This window comes from Musca autumnalis, unplaced genomic scaffold (assembly GCF_047663935.1).
Source record: "Musca autumnalis isolate F117 unplaced genomic scaffold, ASM4766393v1 scaffold_4, whole genome shotgun sequence".
NCBI lineage: Eukaryota > Metazoa > Arthropoda > Insecta > Diptera > Muscidae > Musca > Musca autumnalis.
The window spans coordinates 228,862,580-228,884,982 of record NW_027411977.1 but is presented as its reverse complement, the minus strand read 5'-3'; the positions used below and the strand labels follow the sequence as shown (position 1 = coordinate 228,884,982).

General features: G+C 30.4%; 1 protein-coding gene across 2 annotated transcripts in view; it reads right to left on the bottom strand.

Annotated features, from left to right (window-relative positions):
• LOC141403842 (uncharacterized) overlaps positions 1-22,071 on the bottom strand; it is a 233,195-nt gene extending 211,124 nt beyond the window's left edge. The window contains exon 1 of one of the 2 annotated variants that reach the window (XM_073986867.1): positions 21,751-22,071. The gene's annotated coding sequence lies outside the window, so the exon portion shown is untranslated. The remainder of the gene's footprint in view (positions 1-21,750) is intronic. The other variant, XM_073986868.1, reaches the window with a different exon arrangement.
• Between the last annotated feature and the right edge of the window lie 332 nt (positions 22,072-22,403).

Sequence of the window (22,403 nt, the reverse complement as noted above, 5' to 3'; positions counted from 1 at the left end):
AAAGTCATCAACGATGGGCTTTTCTATAGGAAAAGTCATCAACGATGGGCTTTTCTATAGGAAAAGTCATCAACGATGGACTTTTCTATAGGAAAAGTCATCAACGATGGAGTTTTCTATAGGAAAAGTCATCAACGATGGACATATCTATAGGAAAAGTCATCAACGATGAACTTTTCTATAGGAAAAGTCATCAACGATGAACTTTTCTGTAGGAAAAGTCATCAACGATGAACTTTTCTGTAGGAAAAGTCATCAACGATGGACTTTTCTATAGGAAAAGTCATCAACGATGGACTTTTCTATAGGAAAAGTCATCAACGATGGACTTTTCTATACGAAAAGTCATCAACGATGGGCTTTTCTATAGGAAAAGTCATCAACGATGGGCTTTTCTATAGGAAAAGTCATCAACGATGGACTTTTCTATAGGAAAAGTCATCAACGATGGAGTTTTCTATAGGAAAAGTCATCAACGATGGACATATTTATAGGAAAAGTCATCAACGATGAACTTTTCTATAGGAAAAGTCATCAACGATGGACTTTTCTTTAGAAAAAGTCATCAACGATGGACTTTTCTTTAGGAAAAGTCATCAACAATAAACTTTTCTATAGGAAAAGTCATCAACAATAAACTTTTCTATAGGAAAAGTCACCAACGATGGACTTTTCGATTGGAAAAGTCATCAAAGATGGTCTTTTCTATAGAAAAGGTCATCAACAATAAATTTTTCTTTAGGAAAAGTCATCAACGATGGACTTTTCTATAGGAAAAGTCATCAACGATGGAGTTTTCTATAGGAAAAGTCATCAACGATGGACATATCTATAGGAAAAGTCATCAACGATGAACTTTTCTATAGGAAAAGTCATCAAAGATGGACTTTTCTTTAGAAAAAGTCATCAACGATAACCTTTTCTATAGGAAATGTCATCAACGATGGACATATCTATAGGAAAAGTCATCAACGATGGACTTTTCTATTGGAAAAGTCATCAACGATGGACTTTTCTATAGGAAAAGTCATCAACTATGGACTTTTCTATAGGCAAAGTCATCAACGATGAACTTTTCTATAGAAAAACTCATCAACGATGAACTTTTCTATAGAAAAACTCTTCAACGATGAACTTCTCTATAGAAAAACTCATCAACGATGAACTTTTCTATAGAAAAACTCATCAACGATGGACTTTTCTATAGGAAAAGTCATCAACGATGGACTTTTCTATAGGAAAAGTAAAAAACGATGGATTTTTTATAGGAAAAGTCATCAACGATAAACTTTTCTATAGAAAAAGTCATCAACGATGAACTTTTCTATAGAAAAAGTCATCAACGATGAACTTTTCTATAGAAAAACTCATCAACGATGGACTTTTCTATAGGAAAAGTCATCAACGATGAACTTTTCTATAGAAAAACTCATCAACGATGAACTTTTCTATAGAAAAACTCATCAACGATGAACTTCTCTATAGAAAAACTCATCAACGATGAACTTTTCTATAGAAAAACTCATCAACGATGGGCTTTTCTATAGGAAAAGTCATCAACGATGGACTTTTCTATAGGAAAAGTCATCAACGATGGACTTTTCTATAGGAAAAGTCATCAACAATAAACTTTTCTTAAGGAAAAGTCATCAACGATGGATTTTCTATAGGAAAAGTCATCAACGATGGACTTTTCTATAGGAAAAGTCATCAACGATGGACTTTTCTATAGGAAAAGTCATCAACGATAGACTTTTCTATAGGAAAAGTCATCAACGATGCACTTTTCTATAGAAAAAGTCATCAACGATGGACTTTTCTATAGGAAAAGTCATCAACAATAAAATTTTCTTTAGGAAAAGTCATCAACGATGGACTTTTCTATAGGAAAAGTCATCAACGATGAACTTTCTATAGAAAAAGTCATCAACGATGGACTTTTCTATAGGAAAAGTCATCAACGATGGACTTTTCTATAGGAAAAGTCATCAACGATGGACTTTTCTATAGGAAAAGTCATCAACGATGGACTTTTCTATAGGAAAAGTCATCAACGATGAACTTTTCTATAGGAAAAGTCATCAACGATGGACTTTTCTATAGGAAAAGTCATCAACGCTGAACTTTTCTATAAGAAAAGTCCTCAACGATGAACTTTTCTATAGGAAAAGTCATCAACGATGGACTTTTCAATAGGAAAAGTCGTCAACGATGGACTTTTCTATAGAAAAAGTCATCAACGATGGACTTTTCTATAGGAAAAGTCATCAACGATGGACTTTTCTATAGGAAAAGTCATTAACGATGGACTTTTCTATAGAAAAAGTCATCAACGATGGACTTTTCTATAGGAAAAGTCATCAACGATGGACTTTTCTATAGGAAAAGTCATTAACGATGGACTTTTCTATAGGAAAAGTCATCAACGATGGACTTTTCTATAGAAAAAGTCATCAACGATGGACTTTTCTATAGGAAAAGTCATCAACGATGGACTTTTCTATAGGAAAAGTCATCAACGATGGACTTTTCTATAGGAAAAGTCATCAACGATGGACTTTTCTATAGGAAAAGTCATCAACGATGGACTTTTCTATAGGAAAAGTCATCAACGATGGACTTTTCTATAGGAAAAGTCATCAACGATGGACTTTTCTATAGGAAAAGTCATCAACGATGGACTTTTCTATAGGAAAAGTCATCAACGATGGACTTTTCAATAGGAAAAGTCGTCAACGATGGACTTTTCTATAGAAAAAGTCATCAACGATGGACTTTTCTATAGGAAAAGTCATCAACGATGGACTTTTCTATAGGAAAAGTCATCAACGATGAACTTTTCTATAGGAAATGTCATCAACGATGGACTTTTCTATAGGAAAAAGTCTTCAACGATAACTTTTCTTCCGAAAAAATCATCATAAATGACTGAAAATAGTCAACAAAAAAGTTCTTTATGGTTATTTATATTACCAGCTACACCTGTCCTCAACTCCAGAATAATATGTGTTTTGTTTGCACTATATTGTATTACACACATACATCGCATTTTAACCACATTACACGTGTTGTGTGCATGTATTTGTTTTGTTCAGTACTTCTTTATGTTTTTGTACCCCTTCCCTCACCCCCTACAAAACATATGGCTGCATCATTACAAAGTACCGAAACACACGCGTAGCAGCAAAACCCGTTACAACCAACGACAACACCAACAACAAATGTGTAACATAAAAAAAGGATAATGACAGGAAATATTTTCTAGTTTATGATTTCGAGCACGTTCGTTCACATTGTACGTTGGTCATTTATTATGTTGTTACGAACGAGTCATTTTCTGTTTTTTTACTTCTATCCTCCCGTTTTACCTGTGACCTCCACCCGGTAGTGGTGGTGCTCCACCACTAGTTTAACCTTTCAACGCATTGAGTTTATTAAATAAATTCACCAGTTGTTGAAGGTGTTGGTGGTGAGGGAGGGGGAAGGAGTGACGTAGTTTTGCTTCTTAACTTACTTAACACTTAATTGTGGAAAAATTACCGAAAAACCAACAAACAAAAGAAAATAATGGGGAGACATTTATTTTGTGATGTGTAGAAAAATAAATTGGGGTATATTTGGTAATGAGGTGTGTTATTTTCTTTGAACATTTTAGAGAGACAAGAGGTGACTTTTTCCAAAGAAAAGTTCAGTGGTGAAAATTTTCATACAGAAAAGTTAATCCGAAATGGCTTTTCTTTTAAAAAGGTTCATCGGGGATGAATTTTTCTTAGAGAAAAGTTATTCCATGATGCATTTTTCTTTAGAAAAGTCTTTCCATGATGAATTTTTCTTTAGAAATGTTCATCCATGATGAATTTTTCTTTAGAAAAGTTCATTCGTGATGAATTATTCTTTAATAAGGTTTATCCATGATGAATTTTTCTTTAGAAAAGTTCATCCATGATGAATTTTTCTTTAGAAAAGTTCATCCATGATGAATTTTTCTTTAGAAAAGTTCATCCATGATGAATTTTTCTTTAGAAAAGTTCATCCATGATGAATTTTTCTTTAGAAAAGTTCATCCATGATGAATTATTCTTTAGAAAAGTTCATCAGTGATAAATTTGCCTTTAGAAAAGTTCATTAATCATAAATTTGTCATTAGAAAAGTTCATCCATAATGAGTTTTTCTTTAGAAAAGTTCATCCATGAAGAGTTTTTCTTTAGAAAAGTTCATCCATGATGAATTTTTCTTTAGAAAAGTTCATCCATGATGAATTTTCCTTCAGAAAAGTTTATCCATGATGAATTTCTCTTAGAAAAGTTCATCCATGATGAATTTTCTTTAGAAAATTTCATCCATGATGATTTTTTCTTTAAAAAAGTTCATCCATGATGAATTTTTCTTTAGAAAAGTTTATCCATGATGAATTTCTCTTTAGAAAAGTTCATCCATGATGAATTTTACTTTAGAAAATTTCATCCATGATGAATTTTTTCCTTAGAAAAGTTCATCCATGATGAGTTTTTTTTTTTAGAAAAGTTCATCCATGATGAGTTTTTCTTTAGAAAATTTATCCATGATGAATTTTTCTTTAGAAAGTTCATCCATGATGAATTTTTCTTTAGAAAAGTTCATCCATGATGAATTTTTCTTTAGAAAAGTTCATCCATGATGAATTTTTCTTTAGAAAAGTTCATCCATGATGAATTTTTCTTTAGAAAAGTTCATCTATGATGAATTTTTCTTTAAAAAAGTCTTTCCATGATGAATTTTTATTTAGAAAATTTATCCATGATGAATTTTTCTTTAGAAAGTTCATCCATGATGAATTTTTCTTTAGAAAGTTCATCCATGATGAATTTTTCTTTAGAAAAGTTCATCTATGATGAATTTTTCTTTAGAAAAGTCTTTCCATGATGAATTTTTCTTTAGAAAATTTATCCATGATGAATTTTTCTTTAGAAAGTTCATCCATGATGAATTTTTCTTTAGAAAAGTTCATCCATTATGAATTTTTCTGTAGAAAAGTTCATACATTATGAACTTTTCTTCAGAAAATTTCATCTGTGATGGATTTTTCTTCAGTAAAGTTCATCCATGATGAATTTATCTTTAGAAAATTTCATCCATGATGAATTTTCCTTTAGAAAAGTTCATCCATGATGAATTTTCCTTTAGAAAAGTTCATCCATGATGAATTTTTCTTTAGAAAAGTTCATCCATGATGAATGTTTCGTTAAAAAAGTTCATCCATGATGAATTTTTCTTTAGAAAAGTTCATCCATGATGAATTTTTCCTTAGAAAAGTTCATCAATGATGAATTATTCCTTAGAAAAGTTCATCAATGATAAATTTGTCTTTAGAAAAGTTCATCCATGATGAATTTTTCTTTAGAAAAGTTCATCCATGATGAATTTTTCTTTAGAGATGTTCATCCATGATGAATTTTTCTTTAGAAAAGTTCATCCATGATGCATTTTTCTTCAGAAAAGTTTATCCATGATGAATTTATCTTTAGAAAATTTCATCCATGCTGAATTTTTCTTTAAAAAATTTCATCCATGATGAATTTTCCTTTAGAAAAGTTCATCCATGAGAATTTTTCTTTAGAAAAGTTCATCCATGATGAATTTTACTTTAGAAAAGTTCATCCGTGATGAATTTTTCTTTTGAAATTTAATCGGTGATGAAGAAAAATTCATCATGGATGAACTTTTCTAAAGTAAAATTCATCATGGATGCCCTTTTCTGAAGACAAATTCATCATGGATGAACTTTTCTAAAGAAAAATGCATCATGGATGAACTTTTCAGATGAAAAATTCATCATAGATGAACTCTTCAGATGAAAAATTCATCATGGATGAACTTTTCTAAAAAAAATTCATCATGGATGAATTTTTCTAAAGAAAAATTCATCATGAATGAACTTTTCTAAAGAAAAATTCATCACGGATGAACTATTGTAAAGAAAAATTCATCATGGATGAACTTTTGTAAAGAAAAATTCATCACGGATGAACTTTTCTAAAGAAAAATTCATCATGGATGAACTTTTCTAAAGATAAATTCATCATGGATGAACTTTTCTGAAGAAAAATTCATCATGGATGAACTTTTCTGAAGAAAAATTCATCATGGATGAACTTTTCTCAATAAAAATTCATCATGAATGACTTTTGTAAAGAAAAATTCATCATGGATGAACTTTTCTAAAGAAAAATCAATCATAGATGCCCTTTTCTGAAGAAAAATCCATCATGGATGAACTTTCCTAACGAAAAATTCATCACGGATGAACTTTTCTAAAGAAAAATTCATCACGGATAAACTTTTCTAAAGAAAAATTCATCATGGATGAACTCTTCTAAAGAAAAATTCATCATGGTTGAACTTTTCTAAAGAAAAATTCATCAAAGAGGAGCTTTTCTAAAGAAAAATTCATCAAAGAGGAACTTTTCTAAAGGAAAATTCATCATGGATGAACTTTTCTAAAGGAAAATTCATCATGGATGAACTTTTCTAAAGAAAATTCATCATGGATGAACTCTTCTAAAGAAAAATTCATCATGGATGAACTTTTCTAAAGAAAAATTCATCATGAATGAATTTTCTAAAGAAAAATTCATCATGGATGAACTTTTCTAAAGAAAAATTCATCACGGATGAACTTTTCTAAAGAAAAATTCATCATGGATGAACTTTTCTAAAGAAAAATTCATCATGGATGAACTTTTCTAAAGAAAAATTCATAATGGATGAACTTTTCTAAAGAAAAATTCATCATGGATGAACTTTTCTATAGAAAAATTCATCATGGATGAACTTTTCTAAAAAAAAAATTTCATTGATGAAATTTTGTAAAGAAAAATTCATCATGGATGAACTTTTCTAAAAAAAAATTCATCATGGATGAACTTTTCTAAGGAAAAATATATCACTGAAAAATTCATCGCTCATAAAATTTTCTATACAAAAAATCATCATGGAAAAACTTTTCTAAAGAAAAATCATCAAGGATGGAATTTTCTAAAAAAAAAATGCATGGATGATTTTTCCTTAATATTTTTCCCTTTGTGCCTAAATCACATGCTCACACATTCATGATGTCATTATCTTTATTGGAATGGGTCTCATTTTCTGTTTTGTTTTATTTTTCATTCTTATTTGATTGCTCTTGTCTAAAATAGTGTTATTATCGTTACCATCACCATTAGCACCAAGCAGTTGGAACAACAACCGCCAAAGGCACCCCACCTTGATCCTTGTGGCATGTTCGAACTCTTCCAAGCTGGCCATGCAAATCCTCACACCTTGTTATTTTCGGTTTTTATTTAATGTCTGCCTGTCTAGTCTCCACGAATTGTTTCGTCAGGGTGTTAAGGGGGGCGGACTTACGTGTTACGCTAAATGACGATGATCTAAATGGCTCGCTTCAATAGTTCAATGGGTCTTAAAATTTATCATAGCTGTTGTTGTTGTTGGTGTTATTATTTTGAAACTTCCTGTAACCATTAAAGCGGTTTTTGGTTTAATTTTTTCTTTTCCCTGTTCGTCCTTATCTCTGTTTTATTACTCCGTTTTCCTTCTACTTCATCGTTATTTGTTTTGTTGTTTTTTTTTCCTTTTAAACTCTACGTTGTTTCTTTTATATCTCCCATCGACGACCATGGATTTATTTGTTTGCCGACCGCCTAATGCTGCCGCCGCTGCTGCGGAGGTGGTTGCTTATGCCGGTGGCTATTTTCCACCCGCTTTATTGTTGTGTTTTTCTATTTTCTATTTCCACTTTGTTGAAATTGCAAATGTATTTCCATGTTGTGTGTGATGTCATTCTTTGCTGCTGAGTTTAGGGGTTTTCCTTATTTGGGTTTTTATGGACTTTTCCAAAATGTTGAGTAATGTTAAAGCATTGCCTGTTTGAAGGGCTTGTTAGGACACCACATTGTGTCTCTGTATTTTATAGCAGAATTGGAATTTATTATTTAACTCTCTTCTCTCGAATGCCGTCAATGTTCTTTTAGGGTCTTTTTCTTGCACACATACACTCATATTTATCTAGATAATAAATCACTCGCTACTCTTTTGTGACATACGTTTTCCATCGTAACCAAATTTCCTAATTATCCCAACTTAACCAAGCATGGCTAATGAAAATTGTTAAAATTTTCACGAATTTCAAGGAAATAAACCACAAAAATATTAATTAAGGAACACGTGGCATATGAAAGTTGAGCCTGAAAGTATGCAACACACATTGAATATCTGAGAAATCCACAAAACGTGGATTTTTAAAAATAAAAACGTGGATTTTTTAAAAATAAAAAACGTGGATTTTAAAAATAAAAAATTCCAAAATACGTAAATATTTTAAAAATACATATAAAAACACCCAAAATAAAAATCCACAAAAACGTAGATTTTTTTAAGGTTATGAAGGTCAGTTTGTCTTCTATAAGATGACCTTGACCCCTTTTTCAGTTCATATCCCTTAGTCTATTCTCTATGTTATTCTCATTACCGTCTTGCCTTGGTTTTTTTTTATACTCCACGCAAATAGACCCCTTTCACACCGTCATTAATACACAAATGTCAATGTTGTCTAAAACAAAAGCAGTCAAGCTTAATCTCTCTCAGACAATGCCACGCAATTAGGTTAAAACATAAACAAAAAGGCACAAGACCACATTTCACATCGTTTTCATCTCAGCCACAGACTTACACACACACATACACACAACAAATCCTACATAGGCCCCCTCAAATTGAACTAACCCGGTTGTCAGGGAAAAAACATTACAAGGGGATATAACGGATCATTGAATATGAGAAATACAAAACATTCCATTAACAAGCCTATGCATGCATTGTAAACACAAAGTGTAATATCGCCTCACTATGTAATCACGCCTCAATGTTAAACCTGGCTCAGTGTGTAATTCGTGTATAAGGCAGACTACTTCATGAATATAAACGATAACAATTAAATAACCGTGATTTATTTGAAAGAATTAACAAAAATATAAAACAACAACTGAGTAAGATTCTCATGTTCATAAATCACAGGTCTTTACATTGAACGATCGTCCCTACATTGGCGAAAGACGATTACGAGTCTCTGCAAACACGAACAAGTATTGTTTTGTCATCATTGCAATGATGACAAATCTCACCCACACACAAGCCACAGTGCACTGCCATGCATTACCCCACAACCAAAACAAAACAAACACGATGTGTAAGCCCTTCTCAATGTTAAGTCGGGTTTCTCGTTCTCTATGTGCACGAAAGTCATGTCTGTGTGAATACGGCAACCACGTTAAATTTCATAGAGATAAACAATGACAACAAAATCTTCGTGAAATTGTTAAAGGAAATGTAACAAAAAACAACAAACAAATAAAATATATGACTCAACCAATAAAAAAAGTAGGAGTGGATGAAGAGGATATCAGAAGTGTATTGCCTCCTATTGGGGGGAAAATATTGCCAAACGTATTATTATCGTCATCACTTGTGTTTGATGGCTCCGAAAGTAAATCTAGGCACATTTTATGGATCAAAGTGGGTTATGTGAGTGCGTGTGTGTGGTGTTCATTCTTGTTTAACAAATGTTATAAAGGCAATTGGAATGGAATTGTGAGAAGTGCGAGGGGAGAGATAGGATTTCTTTGATAACGTAAGCCATATGTAAATCAAATTTGTTTCAAATTTTAAATTGATGGATTATGGAAGATGAATGATAAAAGCCAGACAGGCAACGGATTTTATTTAATCCCTCATCTACGATGAACTTTTCTATGGGAAAAGTCATCTTCAAGGGACTTTTCTATAGGAAAAAAATGTTTTTAAGGAAAGTACTCTTATAGAAAATGTCATCGACAATTAACTTTCCTACAGGAAAAGTCAACGACTATGGACTTTCTATAGGCAAAGTCATCAACAATGGACTTTTCTATAGAAATGATAATCGACAATAAATTTTTCAATAGGGAAAGTCATCGACAATGAACATTTCTATAGGGAAAGGTTTGGCAATGGACTCTTCTATAGGAAGAGTCATCGACAATGGACTTTTCTACAGGAAGAGTCATCGACAATGGACTTTCCCATAAGAAAAGTCATCGACAATGCGCTTTCCTATAGGAATAGTCATCAACAATAAACTTTTCTATAGGAAAAGTCATCGACAATGGACTTTCCCATAAGAAAAGTCATCGACAATAAACTTTTCTACAGAAAAGGTCGTCGACAATGGACTTTTGTACAGAAAAAGTCACCGAAAATTGACTTTTCTACAGAAAAAGTCACCGACAATGGAATTTTCTATAGGAAAAGTCATCGACAATGATTTTTTTTTATAGGAAGAATCATCGACAATGGACTTTTCTATATGGAAAGGAAAGGAAAGGACTTATCTATAGGAAAAGTCATCGGCTGTGGACTTTTCTAAACCAAGAGTCATTGACAATGGACTCTTCTATACGAAAAGTCATCGGCAATGGACTTTTCTGAACGAAAAGTCATCGACTATGGACTTTTCTATTGGAAAAGTCATCGACAATAAAAGTTTATAGTCATTGACTATGAACTTTTGTATAGGAGGAATCAGTGACAATGAACTTTTCTATAGGAAAAGTCATCGGCAATGGACTTTTGACAATGGATTTTTCTGTAGGAAAGTAATCGACAATGGATTTTTTAGGAAGAGTCATCGACAATGGACTTTTCTAAAGGAAAAGTCATCAACAATGGACTCTTCTATAGGAAGAGTCATCGACAATGAACTTTTCAATGGGAAAAGTCATCGACAATGTATTTTCTATAGGAAGAGTCATCGACAATGGACTTTCCCATAAGAAAAGTCATCGACAATGCACTTTCCTATAAGAAAAGTCATCGACAATTTACTTTCCTATAAGAAACGTCATCTGCAATGGAATCTTTTATAGAAAGAGTCATCGACAATGGACTTTCCCATAAGAAAAGTCACCGACAATCCATTTTTCTATAGAAAAAGTCATCGACAATGGACTTTTCAATAGGAAGAGTCATTGACAATGGAATTTCCTATAAGAAAAGTCATCGACAATCACTTTTCTATAGGAAAAGTCATTTTCGATGGTATTTCTATAGGAAAAGACATCTTTGATGGTCTCTTCTATAAGAAGAGTCATCGACAATAAACTTTTCCATAGGAAGAATTATAGACAATGGACTTTTCTATAGGAAAAGTCATCGACAATGGACCCTTCTATAGGAAGAGTCATCGAAAATGGACTTTCCCATAAGAAAATGCACTTTCCTATAAGAAAAGTTATCGACGATGCACTTTTCTATAGGAAAAGTCATCGACAATGAGCTTTTCTATAGGAAAAGTCATCGACAATGGATTTTCCTATAAGATAAGTCATCGACAATGCACTTTTCCATAGGAAAAGTCATCGACAATGGACTTTTCTATAGGAAGAGTCATCGACAATGGACTTTTCTATAGGAAAATACATCTTCGATGGTCCTTTCTATAGGAAGAGTCATCGACAATGAACTTTTCTATAAGAAAAGTCATCGACAATGCACTTTTCTATAGGAAAAGTCATCTTCGATGGTCTTTTCTATAGGAAAGTTCATCGACAATGCACTTTCCTATAAGAAACGTCATCGACAATGTACATTTCTATAGGAAAAGTCATCGACAATGGTCTTTTCTATAGAAAGAGTCATCGACAATGAACTTTTCTATAGGAAAAGACATCTTCGATGATCTTTTCCATAGGAAAAGACATCTTCGATGGTCTTTTCTATAGGAAGAGTCATCGACAATGAGCTTTTCTATAAGAAAAGTCATCGACAATGAGCTTTTCTATAGGAAAAGTCATCGACAATGCACTTTTCTATAGAAAAAGTCATCTTCGATGGTCTTTTCTATAGGAAAGGTCATCGACAATGCACTTTCCTATAAGAAACGTCATCGACAATGCACTTTTCTATAAGAAAAGTAATCGACAATGCACTTTTCTGTAGGAAAAGTAATTTTCGATGGTCTTTTCTATAGGAAGAGACATCTTTGACGGTCTTTTCTATAAGAAGAGTCATCGACAATGAACTTTTCTATAAGAAAAGTCATCGACAATGCACTTTTCAATAGGAAAAGTCATCTTCGATGGTCTTTTCTATAGGAAAGGTCATCGACAATGCACTTTCCTATAAGAAACGTCATTGACAATGTACTTTTCTATAGGAAAAGACATCTTCGATGTTCTTTCCATAGGAAAAGACACCTTTGATGGTCTTTTCTATAGGAAGAGTCATCGACAATGGATTTTCTATAGGAAAAGTCATCGACAATGGACTTTTCTTATTGTCTTTTCTATAGGAAATGTTATCATCGATGGTCTTTTCTATAGGAAAAATCATCCTCTATGGTATTTTCTTTACAAAAAGTCATCTTAGATTTTTTTTCTATAATAAAATTCATCTTCGATGGCCTTTTATATAGGAAAAGTCATTTTCACGTCATCGCTCTATAGAAAAGCAATCTGGATCAAGTGGTCAATGGAAAAAGTCGCCGATGCTCTTTTCCATTTCTAAATCTCGTACGGATCAACAGATTTGTTCAAATTTTGGATATCGCAATATTTTTTCCAAACTTAGTTTTAGTTCAAAGATATGCATATCGGTAAACTCCTTCCGGTACATCCCCCACAAAAATTCAAAATTTTCCGCTAATATGGTGCGTACGATAAATCTTGAAGAAAGTAACCGAAATGGTCGTAACTTTGCATATGTTAATATTACTTTCAGGCATAGATCAGATGATAGATCAGCTTTGAATATGGACTTAATCGCTATAATCCTTCATATACCTCACACACCTCGGAACTTTTTGATTTTTTTTTTGCAACAAGTACTTCTTACGGGCCCTTTTACGACGGCGCACTTTTTTTCGGGCAAGTCCATACTTCCTGACATAATGCACCAAAAACTCCAAAAAATCCTGCTGGCACCAACTTATGGCTATATTACACCATTGGTATGTTCCAGAACTGCAAGAATCTACTAATTTTTACAATTTTTTTCGATAACATAAAGGAAAAAATGTTATCGTAGTAAAAAGTAGTAGCTTCTTGCAGGTTCTGGAACAGAGCACATATCGCACCTGTTCAACAAAAGGGTAGTAACTCAAAATGTTGAAATTTTCACTTTTCATCAAAAAACAATACACAATAATCAACTCCACCTTATGTAAAAATCTCACACTTTTTTATCTACTCTTTCATCAAAAATACCATTAATTCACGCTTCATGTCTTCAGAGTAACTTCTGTGTATCAATTAAAGAGACGTATTTCTAGTTGCGCCTGCGTGTTTCAGGTATTTTCATCGCCATTTTTTCAACAAAAGAATAGTATTTCGAATTGTTCCCTCTTTTTGTTATCAATCGCCGCCCATTTTTTCAGTTAAACGGGCGTAAGTCGAAATAATATCTCTACTAACGCAAAGAATTTTATGAACAAAATGGTAGTAACGCGAAAAATGGTTAAAAATATAACAAAAAACTTAACGAAATAAAAAGAAATCCAGTGCTGTAATGTAGTGGATAAGACATCTTTACGATGGCATCGTTTTTTGTATAATATACCCTTAACATTAATATAAATAGTTTTTTGCCTCTACTGAAAAATAGGAAATTTTGAGTTACTACCCTTTTGTTGAACAGGTGCGATATGTTTTTTCACATGTATGACATCAGCTGGTCTGTATATTAGTATACCCAAAGTGACAACATACATGTAAAAAAGCATATGGTGTAATATAACCATTAACTGTGTACTACGTAAAGTAGACCTCGAAGGGAGAGACCAATTTGGTCTAAACGTTATTCATCGTATTATTTCTTATAGACTCATACTATGTCCGAATATTGACTACATCGGACCCCTCTTTCAAGTACTCGGACTCGTCTGGGATTGTTTTTAAATTGTTTTGCAAAATGTTGTGCATGCGGCCCCAGTTACGGAGGCATGTCTATACTTCCTGAGAAATAAAAAACTCAATACCACCAATAGACATCAGAAGTATTGTATTTACTTCTTTTCTTTAAGTCCGATGCTGAGGGTATATCTCTGACGGCACAGATGACTGATACTTTCTTACTTGTTTTTATAAAAAATTCATCTGCAATGAATTTTTATAGAAAACTTCTTCTCTGCAGAAGAAGTCTTCACCAATGAACTCTTCAGTATGCAAAGTCTGTTCCGATAAACGTTTCTATAAAGAAAGTCATTTCCGGTGAACATTTCTATAGGTAGTCTTCTCCGATGAACATTTCTGTAAAAAAAGTCATCTCCGTTAATCTTTTCTTTCAGAAAAATTATACCCTATAGATTTTCCATGGGAAAAGTCATATTTGTTGGAGTTTTTAATGAAATGTGCGAATCGTTTCTAATTAACTTTTCTCTAGGAACTGTCCAGATGTCAAGAATATCATCAGTGCTAAATTTTCCTATGAAAATTGTTCACTCATGAATTTTCTTGTAGGAAATATCGTCAGGCATAATTTTTGTACAGAAAATTTTATCAGTGATGAATTTTCGTATGGAAAAACTCATTACTGATGAATGTTTTTAATAGAAAATTTCATCTGTGGTGATTTTTTTTTACAAAAAAAAAACTCTGTGATGATTTTTTTATAAAAAAATTTTCATCGTCTGATGAATTTTTTTATAAAAAAATTCAACTGTGATACATTTTCAATAAAAAAATTACATCTTTGATGAATTTTTTTTATAAAAAAAACACTGTGATGAATTTTTTATAAAAAAAATTATATCTGCATCTTGAAGAACATTTTTAAAAAAAAATTTCATCAGTGATGATTTTTTATAAAAAAATCGCCTGTGATGAATTTTTTATAAAATAAAATTACCTGTGATGAATATTTTGACAAAAAATTGTATATATGATGAATTTTTTATAAAAAATATTTCATCTGTGATGCATTTTTTTATAAAAAATTTAATGTGATGACTTTTTTATAAAAAAAATTTAATCTGTGATGAATTTTTTTATAAAAAAAATTTATAAAAATATAAAAAAAAAATATAAAAAAATCATCTGTGATGAATAAAAAAAAAGTAAATTGTGATGAATTTTTTTATAAAAAAAATTTTATAAAAATATATAAAAAAAATTATATATGTATAAAAAATATACCTGTGATGAATTTTTTTATAAAACAAGTAAGAAAGTATCAGTCAGCTGAGCCGACAGAGATATACCCTCAGCCACGTACCCGAAGAAAAACAGTTAACACAATACTTCTGTAGGTTTTTTAGATGTTGGGAAAATTTTCCAGGATGGAAAGGGCCGCAAAAAACTACATGTTGCAACAAAATTCAGAATGGCCCAAGACGAGTGAATTTTTCCAAACTTTGGGTAGGGTGTACCCATAGGAGTGATCCGATGTAGTACATATTCGAACCTAATACAAATCTGTAGGAAATATTTTTTTCTTTATTAGTCTATGGATATTTTCCTTACAGACTATATAATTAAATACGTTGTACTTAATTTTCTGAATTTAAATATATTACAATTTTACTTTTCAATTTACAAAGTTTGAGCTAAATCGATTTCTCTCTTAAAGGGTTATTTTACACATTAACCAGTTTAGGTGGTGCCGGTAGGATTTTCTGGACCTTTTTGGGTCATTATCTCAGGAAGTATGGACTTTCCCACGAAAAAAAAAAATTACAACGTCGTAACAGGGGCTGCAAGTGCAACCTGCTGCGTCACAAATTAATAAGATCGGAGAGGAGTTGTTAAACTATACTTTTTCCAAATTTTGTGTGGGAGGTACTCAAATGAGTGGACCGATATAGTCCACATTAGAACTCGATCTATGCCTGAAAGTAATATTACCAATAGCAAAGTTTGGCTCAATTCGGTTACTCCCTCCTAGAGTTATCATGCCCACAATCTTGGCGAAAAATTTTGAACCTTTGTGGGGGAGGTACCGGAAGGAATGAACCGATATGGTCTATCTTCGAATTTAAACTAAGTTTGGACAAAATATTGAAAGACCCAAAATTTTAACCAAATATGTTGATCCGTTGAGTTATCGTGCACTCCAACTACAACACATGGTATTGTATGGGTTGTTTGCAGTTTTCATGCTGATTTCTGAGGATATATGGACTTGCTCCTGAAAAAAAATATATCGTCGTAATGGGGGTAGTGAATACAAGTGGCTGCAACAAAAATCAAAGCGATTCGAGAGCAGGCCTTAAACTGCACTTAAGCAAAATTTTGTGTGGGATGTACCCGAAAGAGTGAACCAATAGGGTCCATATTGGAACCTCACCTATGTCTGGTAGAAATGTCACGATGTGCAAAGTATGGACTAATTCGGTTACTCCCTTCAAGAGTTATCGTGCGGATAATTTTTCCGAACATTTTTGAACTTTTGTAGGGGAGGTACCTGAAGGGGTGGACCTATATGGCCCATCTTCGAACTTAAATCAAATCTGGACAAAATATTTGGATACCCAAAATTTGAACCGAATCGATTGATCCGTTCGAGAGTTATCGTGCGCACCAGCCAGCCAGACAGACGGACAGACAGACGGACGGACATTGCTAGATCTACTCAAAATTGTCTGAAACGGATATCGTACAAACATACTTGGGGTCTAAAACCATTATTTCGATGAGGCACATTTTTGGTCGTATCAAAGTGTAAATACCCTCTTTAGCCTAAAGGCTGAGGGTATAACAAGTAAAAAAGTATCAGTCGGCTTTGCTTATGGACTATTGAAACTTACAGCGTCGTATAGAGGACAGCGAATACAACTTGCGTAAACAAAAATCAAAGCGATTTGAGAACAGGTCCTAAACTGAACTTTTCCGAAATTTTGTGTGGTAGGTACCCGAAGGAGTGGACCGATTGAGTCCATATTGGAACCTTATCTAAGTCTTGTAGAAATTACACGATGTGCAAAGTATGGATTTTATAAAAAAAATTTCATCTGTGATGATTTTTTTTATAAAAAATATTTCATCACCACAGTGAAATTTTTTTATAACAAAAATTTTAAATGTGATAATTTTTTTTTACAAAAAAAATATTTATCTGTGATGAATTTTTTAATAAAAAAATGTTCATCTGTGATGAATTTTTTACAAAAAAAATCGGTGATGAATTTTTTAATAAAAAAATTTCATCTGTGATGAATTTGTTTATAAAAAAAAATTTCATCTGTAATGAATTTTTTAATAAAAAAAATTTCTTTTGTGATAAATTTTTTTATAAAAATTTGAATCTATAATTAATTTTTTATTAAAAAAAGAGTATCTGCGATGAATTTTTTATAAAAAAGAATTTCAACTGTTATGAATTTATTAATAAAAAAGTTTCATCATTCATTTCATTTTTTTATAAAAAATATTTCATCTGTAATGAATTTTTTATACAAAAAATTTCATCTGTGATGAATTTTTTTATAAATAAAATTATAAAAAAAAATTTTATCTGTGATGAATTTTTTTTATAAAAAAAAATTTTATATATGATGAATTTTTTTTATACAAAAAAGTTTCATCTGTGATGAATATTATAAAAAAAATCACCCGTAATGAATTTTTTTATAAAAAAAATTTCACCTGTGATTTTATAAAAAAAATTTCATTTGTGGTGATTTTTTTATAAAAAAAATGTCATCTGTGATGAATTATTTTATAAAAAAATTTCATCTGTGGTGATTTTTTTAATAAAGAAAATTTCATCTGTGATGAATTTTTTTTATAAAAAAAAATTTTATATATGATGATTTTTTTTATAAAAAAAATTTCATCTGTGATGAATTTTTTTATAAAAAATATTTTATCTGTGATGAATTTTTTGATAAAAAAATGTCAACTGTGATGAATTTTTTAATAAAAAAATAATCTGTGGTGATTTTTTTATAAAAAAAAATTCCTCATGCATGTATTTCCTTAAGGAAAATTGCATCAGTGATAATTTTTTTATAGAAAATGTCATCAGTGATATCATTTTGTCATAGAAAAGGTTATTATTGAAAAATGTCCTAAAGAAAAATATATCAGTGATAAATTTTCCAACAGAAAATTTCATCTGTGACAATTTTTTCTAAAGAAAATGTCATCATGAAAAAATTTCATCAGTGTTTTGTTTTTATAGAAAATTTCATCAGTCATGATTTTTTTATAAAGAAAAATCAACTGTGATAAATTTTTTATAAAAAAAATTTCATCTGTGATAAAAAAATTTAATCTGTGATGAATTTCATTTGTGGTGATTTTTTTATAAAAAAAAATTCATTTGTGATGAATTTTTTTATAAAAAATATTTCATCTGTTTCATCATTACAGTTGATTTTTTTATAAGAAAATGTATCTGTGATGAATTTTTTATAAAAAAATTGTATCTGTGGTCATTTTTTTATAAAGAACATTTCATCTGTGATGAATTTTTATAAAAAAAATCATCTGTGATGAATTATTTAAAAAAATCATCTGCGATGAATTATTTAATAAAAAAAATTTTAATAAAAACAAATTCATCTGTGATAAATTTTTTTTATAAAAAATATTTCATCTGTGATGAATTTTTTATAAAAAAAAAAAAATCACCTTTGATGAATTCTTTTATAAAAAAATTGTATCTGTGAGGATTTTTTATAAAAAAATTAATTCGAATTAAATTTCCTTTAGATAGCTTCCTAATGGAAGTCAGTCGTGAATTTTAAAATAAAAAATTTCGTCTATGATGAATTTTCGAAATTTATAAAAGAAATTTCATCTGTGATGAATTTTTTAATAAAAAAATTTATCTGTGAAGAATTTTTTATAAAAAATTGTGTCTGTGATGATTTTTTTTTATAAAAAAAATTCATCTGTGATGAATTATTTTATGGGAAATTTCATCACTGATAATATTTTTCTATTCTAAAATTTCCTCAGGAAATTTTCTTAAGGAAAATTGCATCAGTGATAATTTTTTATAGAAAATGTCATCAGTGATAACATTTTGTCATAGAAAAGGTTATTATTGAAAAATGTCCTAAAGAAAAATATATCAGTGATAAATTTTCCAACAGAAAATTTCATCAGTGTTTTGTTTTTATAGAAAATTTCATTTGTGGTGATTTTTTTTATAAAAAAATTTCATCTGTGGTGAATTTTTTAATAACAAAAATTTCAAATGTGATGTATTTAAAAAAACAACTGTGATGATTTTTTTATAAAAGAAAATTGTATCTATAATGAATTTTTTTATAAAAAGAATTGTATCTGTGATGAAATGTTTTATAAAAAAAATTCATCCGTGATGAATTTTTTAATAAAAAAAATTAATGTTTGATGATTTTTTTTATAAAAAATATTTCGTCTGTGATGATTTTTTTTTTAAGTTTCATCTGCGATCAATTTTTTAATAAAAAATTTAATCTGTGACAATTTTTTTATAAATAAAATCACTTGTGATGAATTTTTTAATAAAAAAACCAACTGTAGTGAATTTTTTTATAAAAAAATGTATGATGAATTTTTTTTATAAAAAATTGTATTTGTGAGGATTTTCCTTAATAAAAAAATTTCATCTGTGAAGAATTTTTTTATACAAAATATATCATCTATGATGTGATGAATTTTTTTATTAAAAAAAAATATCAGTGATGAATTTATTTATAAAAAAAATTATCTGTTATGAATAATTTTATGGAAAATTTCATTACTGATAATATTTTTCTATTCTAAAATTTCCTCAGTGATGTATTTCCTTAAGGAAAATTGCATCAATGATAATTTTTTTTTCTTTTTTTTTTGTTGAAAATATCATCAGTGATAACATTTTGTCATAGAAAAAGTTATTATTGAAAAATGTCCTAAAGAAAAATATGTCAGTGATAAAGTTTCCAACAGAAAATTTCATCTGCGACAATTTTTTCTAAAGAAAATGTCATCATGAAAAATTTCATCAGTGAAAATTGTTCCTATTTAAAATATTATCAGTGATAAGTTTTCATAATAGTATAGAAAATTAATTTGTGGTAATTTTTTTTCTACAAAAAATGTAATAAGTTTTAAACTTTCTTGTAGAAAATTTTATGAGTAATACATTTTTTCGGAACATAAATTTCGAAAATTACATCTGTGATAGGAAATATAAAAATTTTATAGGAAATTTAAAAATTTCATAAATGATAAATTTCTAAAGAGAAAATGACACCTGCCATGAACTTTCATAAAGAAAATGTTATGAGTGATAAATTTTTCTATAGAGAAATTTTACATTGATGAATTTGAATAAAGAAATTTTCAACTGCGATCAATTTCAGAATATTAGAATAAAAAATTTTTCCGATAAAAAAATTTTAAAGTTATGGAATACTCGTCACTAGTGAAAGATTTTCGAATGTAAAATTTTATCCGTGATGAAAGGTCGTACAGAAAGTTTTATCTGTGATACATTTTTTCTATGCAAAATTTTATGAATCACAAATTAGTAATAAATGTTCCTTTAAACATTACATCTGTGATGAATTCTCTATTTGGAAATTATATTTGACATAATTTTTTCTTTTGAAAGTTTCATCTGTGATGAATTATTCCATAGGAAATTTATCACTGATAAGTTTAAATATTCCTTAACGGCAAATGCCACTTATCTGTCTCATAAGGTCCTGTTAGTTTTCCTACAAAGGTGCATAACTCGGATATTATAATGGTCTTCAATTTGTTCCAACTTCTCAATATATTCCTATTAAAATTTTGCCAATATCCAACAAATTAATCAAAGCACCCCGCATTAACGACCCTGACCGAGTAGGCGCTTTACAAAAACAACAACAAAAAATTGGGTCAACCAGAAGAAACCACATTGCAGTCATATGACTATCCAAGTTTTTTTCATTCTTTCATATTTTTTTCTTTAGAGGAATTTAAAGGCCTCTTTAATTCCTCGGCAAAGACCAAACAAACAAATGAAACCAAATAACAAGAGCAGCAGCAGCAACAACAACAAAGAAATCACTGTCATTTGCACACAAACACATCAGGCAAGGACACCAGTACTTGTGTGCTGGTATATACAGGATAATAGAATAGAAATTGTAAAGCAAAAAGAAGAAGAAGAAAAAAAACAGAACCACAACATTGGCATTCTATTTTAAAGGTGGGTTTCAGGAAAATAATACGAAACGAAAAAAAAAACACACAGTGACAGCATTACCTCACTTCCGTGTTAAGCTAGACAAAAGCGGATATAAAGATTTGTATTTTTTTCTTTTTTTTTGGTATTTGGGAAGTACTTTAAATTTGCTCTCTTTTAAATATTTGGGGATTTAAAAATATTATTATTTTTTGAATTATTTATTTTTATTCTTAATATATTTATTTAGAATATTATAATTTTTTTCATATTTCTTATATCCCTTTTGGGATATTTTTTGTTGCCATTAAAATTAATTTTCCCAAAAACTTCATAACACAAGCCGCCGAAGCACCACCACCAGTCAGCCAACAACAACTTCTTCTAGCCGCCTCCTTTATTTTTTGTGGTGGTAGTTTTGGTTTTGGAGTTTGGCTAGTATTTTTTGCTGGAGTATAATATTCTCCAATTTTTTTCCTTTCAAAGGATTTACACAACACTTTGTTAATATTTTTCTAACTCCTTCATAATCTGTTTCATTTGTTTCTTCCTTTTTTGTTAATTTTTTCTAATTTTTTTATATAAATCTTCACCTTTTCAAAACAAATTTTCCTTTCGCTTCTTTCGAAATTAGCACAAAAAAACTATTTTTCCTTTGGTATTTTTATTTGCTGTCACTCTCCCGTTTTATTTATTTTTTTCTTTTCGACTACTAAAGGTTTCTATTTCTTTTAGAAAAAAGAATTTAATTGGTTTTTTCTTGCTTCTATTTTTTTTTTCTTTCTTTTTGGTTAATTAAAATTTCTTTTGTTTGTCCACTGCAAGACTTTTACTTTGACCGTTTTTATAACCGAACATAACAGCGCACGACTCAAAACTGCATTCGACCAAATGTCTGACAGTTTTTCTTCAATGGTCTCCTCACACGCAAAACGGTACAGGTCTCTGAGTTCCTTTACTCGGCAAAGCTCTCTCACAATAATAATGGTTTCTACTCTCTGCATTACTCTTTCCCCCAACAAATGCTCCAAATGCTCAGTAGTGTTTTGCCATATTTGTGAATGAGTGTTTGACCAAACAAAACAAATCATGCGCCCTTTGATTGTTTTGGTTTTGCTAATCAGATAACAACAACAACAACATCACACTTAATGGGGGAGCAAAAATAACAACAACACACAGAGACACAAAAGACACCCCCAATAGCCACGAAAACATAACAGTACTCTCCTTACACATAAAGAGA